This window comes from Ascaphus truei, chromosome 3 (genome assembly GCF_040206685.1).
Source record: "Ascaphus truei isolate aAscTru1 chromosome 3, aAscTru1.hap1, whole genome shotgun sequence".
NCBI classification, from domain to species: domain Eukaryota; kingdom Metazoa; phylum Chordata; class Amphibia; order Anura; family Ascaphidae; genus Ascaphus; species Ascaphus truei.
In genome coordinates, this window is record NC_134485.1 from 156,502,247 (window position 1) to 156,520,013 (window position 17,767).

Sequence of the window (17,767 nt, forward strand, 5' to 3'; positions counted from 1 at the left end):
ACTAAATATATGTAACAAATTAAATAAAATGCAATAAGTGAAAAATAAATAAATCAGACAGTGTCCAGAATGTCGATATTGGGTGAATAATTAAAACTAGTGAGTGATACAGGATAAAGTCACAGAAAGGGTGACTAAAAATAGTGATAGTCTCGCACAGATGCGAGTGTGATGTGTGTACCCTAAACTAAGGGAGCTAAGTTTACATAATAAATCAATAAAGTAAGCTGACAAAATGCTCATGGGGTGATAAATGAAACACATACATGTTTAACAAAGATAATAAAATGCAATAATAATTAGTGAGTCTAAAAATGCCCATAGTGTCATTATTGGGTGCATATATAAATGATAGGGACAAAACAGTTGGTGATAACGATGATGCATGTATGATTAAAATGGATACTGTGTATAGTAGTGCCAATATGTACTGTTTGAGAAAATACATTCTAAAACTGTCTTCAACCTATATAAATTCCCAAGATCTGTGAAGGAGATATAGGGGGGGGGGGGAGAAGGGAAGAGAAAAGGGAATTGAATAAACATAAGTACATAAATTAAAATGATAATAGAGAATTTAAATCTCTTATAGTCATAAAGGGTTTAAAAAGTGCCGAGTACAAAGTGAGTAGTGACTCCATATGAGTGTCGTGCGAAAACATAATGGCAATGATGTGCAAAAATATATTTGCAGTGAATACAATATGTTATTTAAAAAAATCTATTACAGAATGTGGTACGTGTGGCGTCTAGTAATTGTATGGCGAACCAGACCCGACACGAGTGCTGAATATATAGTCAGGTGTGGTTGGGTGGAAGTTTAAAATAACTTTTAGAAAAAAGTCTGTAGTTCAGGAAAAGACTGTAATGCGATAAAAGTCTTTAGTATAATGCAAAAGACCAAAGGGGAATGGGAGATCTACTGGAAACTAAATGAAAGCCTCCAGGTCTATGTCTATATTCAGATCCCTGGGGGTCAGAGTTTTTAAACAATAGATCCAGTAGGTCTCCCGTTGACAGAGTTTCAATAGTCTGTAACCACCTCTCCAATTTGTGTACACCCTTTCTATTCCTTTGTAACTGAGGCCCTCAGGGTTCCCTTCATGGAATAAACTGAAATGTCTTGAGACACTATGGGGGCTATGCACGAAGCTAAATGGCTTTGCGTTTTGATTTGACCAAAAAGCAGGTTCGTTAAAAAGTGAAGCCGGGGACGCGATGCACTAAAGCCTTGAAGCCATTTTTTAACGTACCTGGTCAAAATAGCTCAAAACAGCCACAGCGTACGGTTTGCTTTTTTCCCCCTGCTATCATTCTGAACCTCTCTGTTCGCTACCTGATAGAAAAAAAAGCCGCCTGTAACATTTGCATGGAGATTTGCTATCTCCATGCAAGACTGTTACAGGCGATCCTACACTAAATAAATACATTGTAATTATAGTGTGCATGAGCAGGGGGTCTCCCGAGCTGAACCGCATTGGTTTCAGGTCTGAGGACCACCTACTTCTGGAGTTACAGGCCCCATTATGGGGTGCCGGTATCCACTGTAATTTTCAAGCTTCCGCGTCACGTGATCGGGAAATGTACATTCAGCAGGGGATACCGGCACCCCATAAAGGGGCCTGTAACCCCTGAAGAAGGGGGTAACCGGACCTGAAACCAATGCTGTTCAGCTCCGAGGACCCCATGCTCATTGACAGTATTATTAAAGCAAACGTAATCATTAATTTTAATATGTTTTCATTTACACGCTAAGGCAATGATAGTCCCCTGAGGTTCATGTATGTCCCCTTATTTTTCTGGGGTATATGTGGGAGAGACCATGGAAGGAGTGAATCCATGTAATATAATTTTCTTGTCAATTCCAGTGTGTGTCATTATTTTGGGGTCGGGACATGGCAGTGTAGTGGTTAAATTCTGAAATGCTGCCGTCCTCAATTTAGGAAATCACCTGAAAACAATAGTAATCACACTTGTGGACAACTATTTGGGAGGGATACAAAGAGGGAAATAAAGCGTCCATTTTGTTCATTTACTGTGGGTGTTGTTGTGAGGAGAGATAGAGTCGAGTTGGTGGTAGTAGTTGGAGAGAGTTGGAGAGAGTTGGTGATTTGTTGGCGAATATTGAGTGAGTTTTCTTGTGTTATTATATTTTGTTTATCTACTTTTTTGTATTGTTTGTGTGATTGAACTTTGTTAGTGTGTCATTTTTCTTTATATTTGTTTCTTGTGAGTGAGTCAAATAGAGAGGATGAGTGGACATGGGAGTGGACGTGGGAGTGGATGTGGGAGTGGATGTGGGAGTGGACATGGGAGTGGTGTGGTGGCTGGTGGGAGTGGGGGTGCGGTGGAGCATGGGAGTGGGGGTGCGGTGGCTGGTGGGGGAGTGTTGGAGCGTGGGAGTGGGGGTGCGGTGGCTGGTGGGGGAGTGTTGGAGTGTGGGAGTGGGGGTGCGGTGGCTGGTGGGAGTGGAGTGAGACGTCATGCCAGGGCAGGTACGTCCCGTGATGACACTCCTGGTTGTGGAGTGCAGGTGGATGAGGGTAGCGGGACTACTGGGAGAGAGGGACACTGTTCACCATACAAACAGTGATGATGATGATGATGATGATGATGATGATGATGATGATGATGATGATGATGATGATGATGATGATGATGATGATGATGATGATGATGATGATGATGGAAGTGATGAGGGGCCATCAACAAGCCAGGTGCGGCCAGAAGGCCTAAGAAACCCCCGCTTTACACATCGCGAAAATGACATCCTGGTTGAAAGTGTCATGGATTCCTATGAGCAACTCTATGGATCATTAGCATGTAAGTTTTGTATTTTAATTATTCGAGAACAATATATACATTAGGTTGTATATGCCGCATTCTCATGTATTAACTATATTTCATATGTGTAAGTTGTGGGGTGCTGTGGAACAATGAAGGGACCTCTAATCTGTCTTAAGTACATATAGAACATAAAAAGTGTTGTCCGCACTCATAATGAATACTAAACAATCAATGATACTTTAAATGATGATATATATGAATGACTAAAAGTGAGGGTCATTCATTGTCAATGTGCCTGCAAAATTTCATCACATACAATTAACTTAAGGGTGACGGATGGTGAGGGAAGGGTGAAAATTGTCATTATGAAAAATTATGGGATATGATAAACACATCCCTAAGAAGGAAGGAAGTGGTTTAGATGAGACGCAGGGGAACGCGACGTTTCGTGCTCACTTACCCCTTTTACAGGCCCATTATCATAGTCAGCACAAAGTGGGACTATGTTACTTACCGACTTCCTCACACTAATTTCATCACATTGTTAAAATAAATGGTATTAAGATGCCATTACTGTTAATTCAAGACATGCCTAACGTACATACAGTTGTTAAACATGTATGCTGTAACGGAGGTGTGCAGCTGATTGTTCACATGTAATTTGTCAGGAATGCGCGCATGACCTACACTAATAGGTGTGTGTAATTAGAGGGACATGTTATAATTGTTACAATATTAACATACAGTATTATTTAAATACTGAAATTGATATGAACACTGTTACATATACACAGGTAAAACCAAGACCAGTGTGAAGTCAAAATTGTGGGGCCAGATAAGCCGAGCGGTCTCATCAGCTGGTGTCTTTCCAAGGACATCAGAGACGTGTAAAAAAAGATTTGGGGACATAAAACATAGGCTCAAGAATAAGATGGCACAGGCCGGACGCATCACAAGTGGGACAGGAGGTGGACCTCCAGCATCACTGAAGTTACAGTCTTACGAGGAAAAGATGTTATCAATAATGACTCCCCGCCTTATATTTGGAATTGGAGGGAACCGAGATATTGGGCCATCACTTTCACATTCGACACCAGGTGAGTCGTATGCTATGAGATCAATGTTTACTTGACAAATGCAAGCATTTAAAAATAAAACTACAATAATCTTTTTAGATGTGAAACTGAAATGTCAACATTACACATGTCCTTATTCATTTATGTCAATTATGCTTTTTATGTTAAGCTGCAGTTCAATAATTATCCTGCATGTGTGTTTTTGGATAGCAATCACTAGTGTACTGACCATAAATACTTGTAGCATGTTCAGTGTTAAACAAAACTACTTGTAAATAACAATTGTATTTGATTTGAACAAGCATGCTTGTTCCTCTTGTTCATGTATGAACCATTCACATTAAGCATATTTAAATATGTCGTCAAACTCCGCACATCAATATAAGGACAACTATAATTTCGCAACCTATGCAGTTATTTATTTAATTTGAGATTGCACACAAACTATTGCCGTTATAAAATTTACATAACAAAAATATAAATAGGACATTGAACTGCAGCTTTAACTGCAGCACATGTCCAAATTTTCGACAAAACATATGTGCATTTACATAGTATGTTCAGCCAAATAAAGAGGAGCACAAAATTACTTAGTCATTATGTTGAATTTAAAATGTTGTTATTTACTATTATATAGTGATTGCTGAGGACATGGATTCTGATGTGCCTGCATCACCACAACAACCTGTCTGAATTGAGGAGGAGATGACAGTAGATCCCACACATATTAGTGTCCCAGATGCGTATGATTCCGGACCTGACTTGCTTGGATTCCAGGATACCCAACCAAATCCTGAAAGTGATGTCAATGGGGAGATCCAACCGGGCCAGGGAGACCAGGTTTGGGCTGGAGCATTATCAAATGTAACCAGCCTAGAGGCCAGGTTTATCAAAAACCAGCAAGATCAGTCACATATACACTCTCAAACACATGAGAAAATATATTAAGAAATGAAACATATGAGCAATATAATGACAAGACAAAAGGACACACTGGACAAAATGTCTAATAGCCTCTCTGTCATAGCCACATGCATGGGTCAACTTGTGGCACATGTCCAGGCACAGCCTCCGGCACAGGCACAATTACAGCCACAAAGCCAGCCACACGCACAATCGGATATACACATACTATCCGATCTGGAGCTATTATCAGATATAGATCTAATATCAGAGCCAGAGAGGCAAATAGCTCCAGAGAGGCAAATACACACAGCGATCCAAAGTGAGCAGAGATCCAAAGTGAGGCAGAGATCCAAAGTGAGGCAGAGATCCAAAGTGAGGCAGAGATCCAAGTGAGCCAGAGATCCAAAGTGAGCCAGAGATCCAAAGTGAGACAGAGATCCAAAGTGAGCCAGAGAGGCAAAGTGAGCAAGAGAGGCAAAGTGAGCCAGAGAGGCAAAGTGAGCCAGAGAGGCAAATCGAGACAGACACACAGCCAATGCTACATCAGGATCATAATGCGCCGGATCCTATATCCCAGGCTCATCCCCTGGCCCAAATACTAGCACTGGCACTGGCACTGGCACTGGCACAACCATTGGCAGTGGCTCAAGCACTGTCCCAACCCCCGGCACTGGCTCAACCACTGTCCCAACCCCCGGCACTGGCTCAACCACTGGCACAACCCCCGGCACTGGCTCAACCACTGGCACAACCCCCGGCACTGGCTCAACCACTGGCACAAACCACTGGCACTGGCTCAACTACTGGCACTGGCTCAACCACTGGCACTGGCTCAACCACTGGCTCAACCACTGGCACAAACCCCGGCACTGGCTCAACCACTGGCACTGGCTCAACCACTGGCACAAGCCCAGGCACTGGCTCAACCACTGGCACAAACCCCGGCACTGGCTCAACCACTGGCACTGGCTCAACCACTGGCACTGGCTCAACCACTGGCACAAGCCCAGGCACTTGGCAAGCATGAAACGGCAAGAAGAAGGCAATGATCAAGTCACCGTGGACGTGATCCCACACCAACTCCTCCCGCACGTTCATCACAATGACTATCCGGGAAAAAAAAAAAGGTCTTATTATTGTTCCTGTAAGTCTTCATATTCAATTATTAGCATTCATTAAGGTTCAGCAAACATACTTAACCATGTGCAATAATCAAGTGTGTATGTAACACAAGTAAGGTGCATACACTACCGACACACTTTATTAAAGTGTGGCCGGTACCGCAAGCCGGGATATTTCCCGGCTTGCTTGTGGCTGCCCCTCGGCGTGCCGCGCGTCATAGACGCGCGGTCACGCGTCTTCGGGAGCCTGCGCCCCCTGCACGCGCGTCCAGGGCTCCCCGAGGGAGCCCTGGTGTCCCGCGATCTGCGGGATGGCGGCAGGCGGTTCCGGGGGACCCGGCGGACCCGGTAGCGGTAGGGAGAGCGCCCCGATCGGAGGGCGCTCTTCCGCTGCTTCGGCGCGCGCCCGTCACACTCGGGCGCGCGCCAGGCTACTGCTGCGGCCAAGAACGGGCAAATGCTCGAATAAACTTGGCCGCAGCAGTACATGTGAACGAAACAGCATATGATTTTGCATGTGTGAATAATGTATGTCATATCTATCTATATTTTATACCGTCTTAATTGGGAAAAACTAACATTATAAATATTTGTTTATTTGAACATATTATTTCACAAAACAATTCTATCCAAAGTGTGTTTCAGAGCTTGGCTACTGAATAATGTATAATATGCAAGTACACATTTCATAAGATACAGAACACCTGTATGTGGGAGAAGAATACATGAACACTTCTTCCTTTGTATAATGACCTTGTACAATTTTGTGCAAATAATGCAAGTTTGGATACTTTGTAAGAACCTTGAATTAAGGAATAGTTTTGGTTACTGTACTCCATTCCATTAAAATACATGCAGTTTGAGATGTGTTCTATGGGAAAGCCTCCGCTTTCTTACGCAATGCTAATATATAGTGCCATTGAAAATGAAAGGAACAAAAAAGCTACTGTATGGTCTCCCAGATCTTTCAACATCTTACGGATAACTACCATTATTATCAAAATCATCCTCAACCTAAGGTATGGAAAAATTCAATCCGACGCACTTTATCAACCAATGCTTCTTTTATTCGAAACCCACCATCTGGCACAAACAGGGGTGGCTGTTGGTCATTTCATGAATCCGGTATGCGTATGTCTGCAAATGGAAATAAAAAAAGACAGACAATTGTCGGACACGACTACCATGATATAGGTGCCCGCAGCGGTGCCTTAAATGTTCAGCAGAATGTCTTTTTTCAACCTGAGTTGGATTACCAATACCAGAACCATAACGGAGCAACATATTACGATAACATGCAGAATACCGAGTTTGCTCAAACAGATGAAATGACACAAAGTTACTATGTGTATCCGCCTCCGTACATTGTACAAGATGCAAACGGTTATGGAGTAAGCTACAACACTGCACAGCTGAACCCACAGAACAACGAATTGATAGACTACAGCGGCTACATCGCAAACCAAACTTCTATGGCTGCACCGATTATGAATGCAATATAATGCAGGTAACTATATTGTAAAGACTTTATAAACTGTGTGAATCTTTTCTTCCCGAATGACACGCATATACGTTGTATTCATTGCGCATGCGCGTACCATACGGGAAAAAAAGTTTTTGTTTGTGTAAATTAACGTGTCTCTTTTACCTTTTCGGCTGATTCTGATCATATTACAGAGATCGTGCTGTGAAGATCACAATATGCTGGAACACAGTTCTGTAAGAAGGTAAGATCTATTTACTGATATACGTGGCAACATTTTGAACCGTGCTGTGCAATGGCGGTTGAAATCAGAGATATTCATGCGCAGCCCTTAGTAGAACTGGATAAACGTGTTATCCTATCAGGTGCATCAGAATCAATATAGTAGTCGCTGCAGATGTAAATATATTAGTATATGAACATTTTGCATCAGATAGCAACTGGCCCAGCTTTGGGCACCAATGGTTGCAAAGACTCACGGTTTGGAGAGTGAAATTGCCATTGCTCGGTCCTCAATGACTGTAGTGTAGCACCGCCAACCCTATCGTGACTGTGACGTCACGTGGGGCGGTCAAGTGACCGGCGGTGATTTCCTCCGGGATGAACAGATGGGGACTGACAGGCACCGTGTCTCAGGTAAACTGCTGGTATAAATGTTGCACCGCTACCTCCAACGTAACTGCGACGTGGCGTGGGGCTGTCACGTGACTGGCGGTGATCTCCTCCGTGAGCAGCGGCTACCCGGCGTGCATTCCAGCGATCAGCAGCAAGGGGATTCCTCCAGCAACAGCGGGAAGAGCAGTGGAGCACAGCCATAAAGCAAACAGGGTGTAGACATGGGTGGTGACTAAAAAAAGTTTATTGAAACAGACATGTGTAGCTGATGGATCCTCTGACGCGTTTCAGCCCTCAGGCCTTTGTCAAAGAGTGATCCATCAGCATGGGGAGTACAAAGATATAGGCAGACTTAACACAGAACACCTGCACCAGATAAAGATCAGGTGAGGTGGGTAACTCTCCTAATAACCATGTAATAAGGATATTAAAAGCGGTTTAAAAACAATGCCGGCAGTTCATCTTATGTCTAGTAGTTGATGAGTATGACAATCTAACCAAAATGTAAACATTTATACAACTATATATAAACATCATTAAACAAATGGATGATGCCTGGCAAATCAATGAAATAGAAGATAAAAAATACAACAGTCTGATACATGATGATAATGTTCAATATAATAAAAAGTAGACATCTCTATTCAAAAATAATAAGTGAACAAGGATAACAAGATCACAACATTGTATGCAAGTACTTATAATGGTGGATTGATATCAGAACAATGAAGTAAGGGCAGGAGGGAGGGGAAGGGGAGGGGGGTATGGGGAGGGGGGGAAGGGTGGTGGAAGGGTGGGGGAAGGAGGGGGGAGGGGGTCCCTGGACATGTATGAACATGAATGATACTAATCATGCAATAAATGTTGCAGTTCCCAGTCAACATTGAGACCGTGTGGCTGTAGAGTATCTAACAGGAAGATCCATTGCATCTCCATTTTATTTAACCTGTTAAGTCGGTCTCCCCCTCTGATGTATGTGGGGATATGTGCAATGCCAAAGAATCTGAAGTTCTTTAGACCACCAACCGGACATGATGTAAAGTGTTTGGATACAGGGTGTAAAAGGTCTTTTTTATGTATCAATCTTACATGTTCTGATATTCTAATATGTAATGGACGAATTGTCCTACCAACATACAGTATTTAGCATTGCAGCCGCATAGTATAACATACACCACATAGCTCGTGTGACAATTGATAAATGTTGAGATTCTAAATTTGGTCACTGTGGCTATTCTTTTAGTGGGTACTGCATATTGGCAGCACTTGCAAAACCCACATTTCAAAAACCCTTTGGGTATATTCCTGACTTTAGATGGAGAAGGCGACTGAAATAGACTTTTGGAGAGGGAAGTAGCCAGAGTATTAGCTCTTCTGAACGCAAATCTGGGTCTCAATACAAATGGTTCCAAATCTGGATCGAGTTTCAACACATTCCAATGTTTGGATATAATGTGTTGAATCTGTGGGGCCTGTCTGCTGAATTTGGTTATGAATAAAGGATTATCTTCAAACCTGTTTTTTGTCAACAATTGATTTTTGTTCCTTTTTAGCAACATAGTCCTATCCGAACAGTCAGCATGGATAAAGGCTTGTTCTATATCTTTGCAAGAATATCCTCTATCAGCGAATTTCAAGCTTAAATCCTTTGAATGTTGGAGAAAATTGTCCTGTTCTGAGCATAGTCTTTAATAGCGTAAAAATTGCCCTTTTGGAATCCCACGGATCATGGATCTGGGATGACAACTTTTGGCATACAAATATGAATTTCTTGAGTGGGGTTTAGTAAAGATATCTGTGGATATCGCAGACTCTGGGTCGCCATGGAGTGTCACATCTAAATAGTTAATATTGTGTGGATCAGTGTTGAATGTAAATTTAAGATTAATTTCATTAATGTTCAAGGTGTCAATAAAGGTGTGTAGGGTGTGAAGGTCACCGTCCCAAATAAAAATCAAATCATCTATGTAGCGTTTATAGAAAATTATATTTGAACGAAAGATATTAGTTTCACCAAAAATGTGAGTGGTTTCCCATAAACCCATAAAAAGATTGGCATATGAGGGCGCAATTGACGTCCCCATTGCCGTGCCTTGTGTCTGAAGATAGAAAAGTGAGTCAAACAGAAAATACAGTAGTTGTGTGTCAATAAAAACCAAATGGAATCGTTAATGAAAGTGATTTGTGCAGTGGAAAGGGAAGATAATTGTAAGCAGTGATAAATAGCTTTAAGTCCGTGTTCATGTGCAATGATAGTGTATAGTGATGTGACATCCATGGTGACCCATCTGTAGCTCTCCTTCCAAACAATGTTCTCCAACTCAATAAGTAACGCAGTAGTATCCTGTAGGAAAGATGGTAATTGTCGTACAATAGCTGTAAAAAATGGTCAACATAGCGGGAAACACCATCTCCCAAAGATCCAATGCTGGAGACGATGGGTCGCCCCGGAGGGTTCTCCAGTGACTTGTGGATCTTTGGGAGATGGTGGAACACCGGTAAGATGGGGAATTCGCACATAAGATATTTTCTCTCCCTATTGCTCATCTCCGAGTTCCAGAAGTGTTTCTAATTCTGCGAGAAATCTCTTGGTGGGATCTGTTCTCAACCTTGTGTAGAATGTATTCTCACTCAATAATCTGATGGCTTCATTCCTATATTTAATGGATGACTGTACTATGATAGGCCCCCTTTGTCAGCATTTTTGATTACAATAGATTGATCATTTTTAAGTAAATCTAGATCTAACTTTTCTTGTTTGGTCAGATTGTGTGTTGTATGGGAAGACCCTGGGAAGGAAAAACCTTTTGCCAGTAGTCTGAGATCACTGTCTACCAGACACTCGAATGTAGAAATACATGATCCTTTGGAGCTATTAGGAATAAAGGATGAACGTTTTTTTAACCCTGAATCTACATGACCAAAAAAGGGGGGCTCTGTGGAGATGTCTGTACAGCATTCGTCATAGAGTGTGTGCATATCCGCATTAAAGGTATGTTCTTTAAAGGAGCAGACTTCCTTATTCAGCAGTATGTTGTCAGTCTCAGTAATATCAATAGTTGGATACAACTGTGCTCCGCTGCTCTTCCCGCTGTTGCTGGAGGATTCCCCATGCGCAGCCATTAAATGACAGTCGAGTACGTGTACGCCCCTTTGTGAAACTACAATAATTGTAAACATAAAATAATTACATATGCAGTAATGCAGTACATATCTTAATTAGTTTAGTTTGCATATGGTTACATAATGTTATGTGCCTGATGAATATTGGTTACTCTGTTGTAGAAATGGCAAGCAAAGCAGCATTTTACATGTCATTTTGTCACATTATGCAGACTATTTACTGTTTTTTATCATTGTGTATGTAACATGTTTGTGGTAGTAGCATGTCAACAAACGAAACCTTAGGTAATACAGCCAGTCCTCAGTTATCCAACACAATGCGTAGCTCCAAATGGAGTTGTAAAGCTAAATGTCTTAAAGCGAAACACGCTTTCTCATAGCAACACTGTTAAAAGTAAAGTTTGCGTTTTTTGTTTTTTTTGCCTTAATAATTTTGTATATACTCCTAATATTGTACCAGGATAATAAAATATGAAACACATACACATTATATCGTGTGTGTGTGTGTGTGTGTGTGTGTGTGTGTGTGTGTGTGTGTGTGTGTGTGTGTGTGTGTGTGTGTGTGTGTGTGTGTGTGTGTGTGTGTGTGTGTGTGTGTGTGTGTGTGTGTGTATATATATATATATGCAAATACAACTGTATGCTCATCTGCATGTCTTAGGCAGGTCTGCAACCCCGCCTTTGCCCATTATCACCCAGCATACAGCACTTCCACTGCAGCAAGGGATTCTGGGAAATAACATGCAAATGAGCACACAGTGTCACTTTTTGCCTCAAAAACCATTTTATATATATATATATATATATATATATATATATATATGTATATATATATATATATATATATATATATATATATATATATATATATATATTAGTGTGTGTAAAGAAATATATATTAGTGTGTGTAAAGAAATGATTATTAACATATATCTTCTTGTTATGCAGTAAGCATTTTGTGGTTAGATGTAACATTAATGTTCTTAACGAAATGATTGATGTTTAGTACATAGGTACATTATACCAACCGTGTGTTTAGATGCATCATTAAGTAAGTATGTAACCGATATATTACTTACATTAATATTATATATCTACTTCTTTCACAGATGTCCACAGCTCCATTCAAGACAGAAGATAATGTGAATGCATGTATCCAAAGACCGAGCAACTGAGAGCTTTTCCATTATGGCCACATGCCAAAGACATCACATGGCCAGTCATGCTAAGATACCTCAAACTGAACATGCACACTTTTATATATCGTAGTTAATCATAGATTATCGCTTTTTTTTAAAAAAAAACATTAAATAGATAATGTAGGCTTTTTGATACTAACTTTAAATGTGTGTTAACATTTCAATAAACTTTGACTTGACATCTTTTGTTAGTGCTCCTTTTTTATCAATGGGACGCAGATTACAGTGACATCATTCAAGTATAAAAAACAAATTGTATATGATGCCTGAAGAAACACACAAGAAGTTGTGTTCAAAATGTATTGTTAAAAGTTTTACTTAAACTATTGTAGGAAACATTTACATAAAATATGAATCTGGAAATGTGTGGTTTTAAATTAAACATTAATAATGATAGGGATACATGGCAGCTTAATGATAGAAGAGATCAACATCTCATCTGCTTATACTCATGAAGACACTAATTATGTATGTAGTCATACTTACATACGTGACAATCATAATATGAAGTAAGGAATGTGAAGCATAACAATTCTGTAAACCTTTAATAACAGCATTAATTATTTATAAGTTGATCATGATGTTGAAAGTATGAGCCAAAATACATATATAATCATTTACAGTAGTTCAGTTGTAAGATAACACTATGCAGAGTATTGAATACAGCATTTGTTTTTCATTTAATACACAATATTCTGCATGTAACGATGCACACATTGTATAGTTGGTTTGAAAGAAGATTAATACAAGAATAGAGGTGTCAAAAATAAACATACCGTAGGCAGCCGAAGTTCTGATCATTCCTAAGAAAATTTGCAGTTCGTTGGAGAGAGCAGCATCCTAAGATTATACACACAATGCAATGTTACACACACAACGAGATGATGACAGATTATATGATATGCATTGTTAAAACTTACATGTGAAAAAATTAGCAATTAAGGTCCTGCGAGTCTCCACCCCACTGGCTGTATGGTCCCTAACCCCTACAGGAGGCACGAGAGGATCCTCCTCTAAATCATCATGAATGTTGCCATGAAGATTGTGACGTAGTGCTATGTTGTGCAGAATGCAACAACAAATCACTATGTCACCAACCTTCGCTGGCGAATACTGTAGCGCACCACCAGATCTATCAAGACACCTAAAATGACTTTTCAACACTCCAAATGTCCTCTCGATCACCGAGCGTGTGGATATGTGTGCGGCATTATATCGTTTCTCTGCAGGGGTTTGAGTATTACCCAGTGGGGTCAGAAGCCAAGGGCGGCTACCATATACTGAGTCGCCTATAAGAGAGTCAAAGGACATAAAGGTTAAAAGATATAAGTAAATTCAAAACATAGTGTATTGCCTTTTCATAATACATGACAGTGAATAATATAGAACACATGCCCTAACAATGAAATCCTAATCTACCATTATGATGCATGACATGGATTACATATAGAAGTTAACAAAAATAAATGATTTAATGTTAATTAGAATCTTAGCAACACACAGTGAAACATTAATATGGACTTTAATTGTAGTTTTAAGTGCAGTTTATGTAACATTGACTGACCCAATAGCCAACCTTCCTCGAATTCCCCCGCTTCAAATTTGCGAAACACTAACGAGTTTTTTAAAATATGTGAATCGTGGCAGGCACCTGGGAAGTGAGCTACCACACTCAGAATTTTCATCTGTGCGTCATATACAACCTGCACATTGAGCGAGTGGTAATTTTTCCTGTTACAGAAATCCCTCTCCTCTTCACGTAGCGGGGTCAGCGCAGCATGTGTGCAATCTATAGGACCCATCACATTGGGTAGCCCAGCTACATTATAAAATGCAGTCTTCAGTGCCTGCCACTCTGTTTGCTCACTAGGAAAATGTATATAATCACTAGCGCGTCAGTGCACATAGAAACTGGCTAAAGGTCCGCGAGAAAGCCGACTGCGAGACCCCGACTACTATGCCCACAGTTGTCTGAAGTGAGCCCGAAGCAAGAAAATGTAAGGAGCTCAGCATTTTAACAAGGCCAGGCACTGCATGACTCCTGTCTGTTGTTGGCTCTAAATCTTCACTTAAAACTTCATACAGTTCCAAGATAGCCGCTGAGCTCAATCTGTAACGTCTGATAATTTCTTCCTCTGTCAAGCCCTCTAGGGAGGTGCTTTGTCTAAAATTGCTGGGGGCTATATGTATCACAACACAGATCTCCCTCGCTTCCCTCTCTCTCCTCTCTCTCCTCTCTCTCCTCTCTCTCCTCTCTCTCCTCTCTCTCCTCTCTCTCCTCTCTCTCCTCTCTCTCCTCTCTCTCCTCTCTCTCCTCTCTCTCCTCTCTCTCCTCTCTCTCCTCTCTCTCCTCTCTCTCCTCTCTCTCCTCCTCCTCGCACAAAAAATCAGGAAAGCGCAATCTGGTGGTGGTTCCATTTCGTCGTGGTAGGTAAGTGCCTTCTTCTATCCTTTAAATAGGCAGTCTAATTAGTCAAATGATTATAAATGATGACACGTGTGTTGGTTAGTATTGTGAACATATTAATTTTACTAATTGTACAATTCATTGTAATGTGATTTCGATGTGTTACACACATAATGAAATGTGCTGTCATCACCAATTACGCACCATTCGAAAATAAACAATGTAAGCGATGCTGCGACACAAAATTACTAATTGACACAAAATAATAACTCTATTATTACATTTCTCACAAACATGTTGAGTCATGAACGTAGTACATCTCTATAAATAATGTTTTGTTACTGTAAAGCAGTGTCAGAAGGGTGGATTATTTGCAATATGTTTGTTTGGTGATGACGGGAGTATTGCCCTTTAAATTAACCCCCTGCTAACGTTTGATGGAACACTATAAAGTTTACAATATACATGTAATTACATTGATATACAAATACAAGGAAACATGTGGTGACCTTTAATGTAAATTGTTGACTATCATGTCCGGGGGATACAGATATATTCATGCCAACATCCGTGGACCCCCAGACAGCTTGGAGGACCACCCATGTACCCCGCAGAGTAAATGTTTCTTTCTCCATCTGAATGTATGTTAAACAGTGAAAGACAGAATTATGCATATGTGGATAATATTATTTTATTACACTACAATACTGTACTGTATGTGTTATGTGTTTGTATTTATTGGTATGGTTACTTGTCATTGGATCTGCACACGATTGGTCACGCATGCAAACGGGGAACCACGAACAGTCACAGACCCCCCAACACACCCGGGACACCCGCGGGGATACCCGCGTGACCCCTGGCCTCCCTCTGGGACCCCCATGACCCCAGGCTCCCCTGGGGCCCCCCGCGGGGTCAGCCAGGTACCCCCACCTACGGACCCCCGCGGGTCAGCCAGGGACACCCGCCGGCCTGCTGTATGGGTTTTGCACATGCAAAAATAAAAAGCCAGAATTTTTTCAAAGTCCATATTCCTTTGCGTCTACTCTGACCTGGCGTGTTCTAATAAATGCAACTTTCGCGTTTGCTAAGGTTGCGTTGCTTAGTGCATATCGCTTAAGGGTAGAATTTCACCAAACAAGGCTGCGATCAAGCAAAGTTGAACTTAGAAAAAAATCCTGAAAAAATTAATTTTTAGAGCACAAAGTGCCTGTTTGTGTTGCTTAGTGCATATGATTGAGCCAAAAATCACGATCGAAGAGCACTTTGCGCTCTAAAAGTGACTTAACGGAGATTAGTGCTAGCCCCCTATGTGTCATGACCTGGTATATTGCCCATGTGCTCCAGCACACGGACCCTAAAAAGGTCTCGAAGTACCTGTACGGCCCACGTACTGGAGACCACATGGGCATGACAGCAAATATACGACAAATTCGGTACGGCAATTTAAGGTCTGTTTTATTTTAAATTTCTCCTGGGTGACATTTTGGGAGGATGCGGGGATTGCGGCACTCACAGCGTGACCCCTCCTCACCTCTGAATGCCCCCGCTGCCGTGAGACGGCTTCCTCTTGTCACCCGACCTGCTCCCGCTGTGCGGGGGGCGCACCCCTCGTTCCTGGCGGGCCGGCGCTATCCCGCGGTCTCTCAGGGCTCTGGCAGTTCCCTCGGGTCCCGGGCGCGCACTCTCCGACCTTACAAAGAGCGCGCCGTGCAAGGATAACTTATTCACTGCACTAGCAGTAAAACCACGCCCCCAAATCTCACAAAGGCTGCCACTTAACCCTAAAGCTCCCCACCTGGCTGCTTATTACAGAAACAATCCAGGACAGCTCCTCATGTTCCTCCAGGTCTGCCTCCGTTCCCTATTGGTCAGCCACGATATGAAGTACCTGTGTTGCCTCTCTCACATTGCTCGACATATTCTCTGCTTACAGACGTCAATTCTGGCTTTCCCTTTGCTCTTCGTTATTCAGGTTTCGACCGGCTTGGCGGACGTTCCTCTCGGGCTCTGGACCCCGGCTCCCACCTGACCTTGCAGCTTCTCCCATCCCTCGACTACAGTTTGGACCTCGACTTCCCGGATCTCTCTCTCCCTGACCTTGGCTAACGGCAACGACTTCGTCTCTTCTGTACCGGTACCGGCAAGTATTGCTACACCTTTTCACACCTGGCCTGGCAATGCCAAAACACCACACTCCGGACACGCTCCTTCTGCTGCGGGTGCGTGCACATCACGTATAAGGGACGAGTCTGGTCTGCGGGCAGCACCGGCGTAACCTTAGCAGCACCGGCATAACATTATGTCAAGCCCACAAGACGCAGACCAGACTGACATGGCCTCCATGATGACGGCCATGTATCAACAAGTCCAGGCCCTAACTGATCAAATGGCTCTCCTCACTAAACAGGTATAGGACCTTTCATTTCAGGCACCTCATGTAGCCGCATCGCTGCTGTCGGCAGAACCAGTATCCGCCGCGACCTCAGACCCGAAGATTCCGGCACCTAAACTGTACACGGGGGATCCGCTCGCCTGTCGTGGTTTTCTCAATCAATGCGAGATCCAGTTTGAGATGGCTCCGCAGCAGTATTCCACTGGTCGTAAGAAAGGGCATATGTATTCAGCCTACTCACGGGGAATGCGCTGGCATGGGCCTCCCCGATTTGGGAACTACGTCCTGAAATCACCTGCGACTATGCAGCCTTTAGAGAGACTTTCGACAGGTCTTCAATACTCCCGCACGCAAAGAAACTGCCTCTGACTCTTTGCTTGAGCTTTCTCAGGGACGTCGTTCCGTGGCCCAGTACGCCTTGGAGTTCAGGACCATAGCAGCTGAGACACGATGGGACCAGGAGGCTTTAATCTCTGTCTTCTGGCGGGGCTTAGCGGATTCTGTGAAGGACGAACTTGCCTCACAACCCAGGCCATGGCTTCTGGAGGAACTCCCATGCCAATCGAGTGGATCAGCGCCTTCAGGTACGCCGCGCTTAGTGCCAGCATCCCCGATTTATGCCCTTCCGTGCTCCTTGTCCCAGATTCTCTTCAAC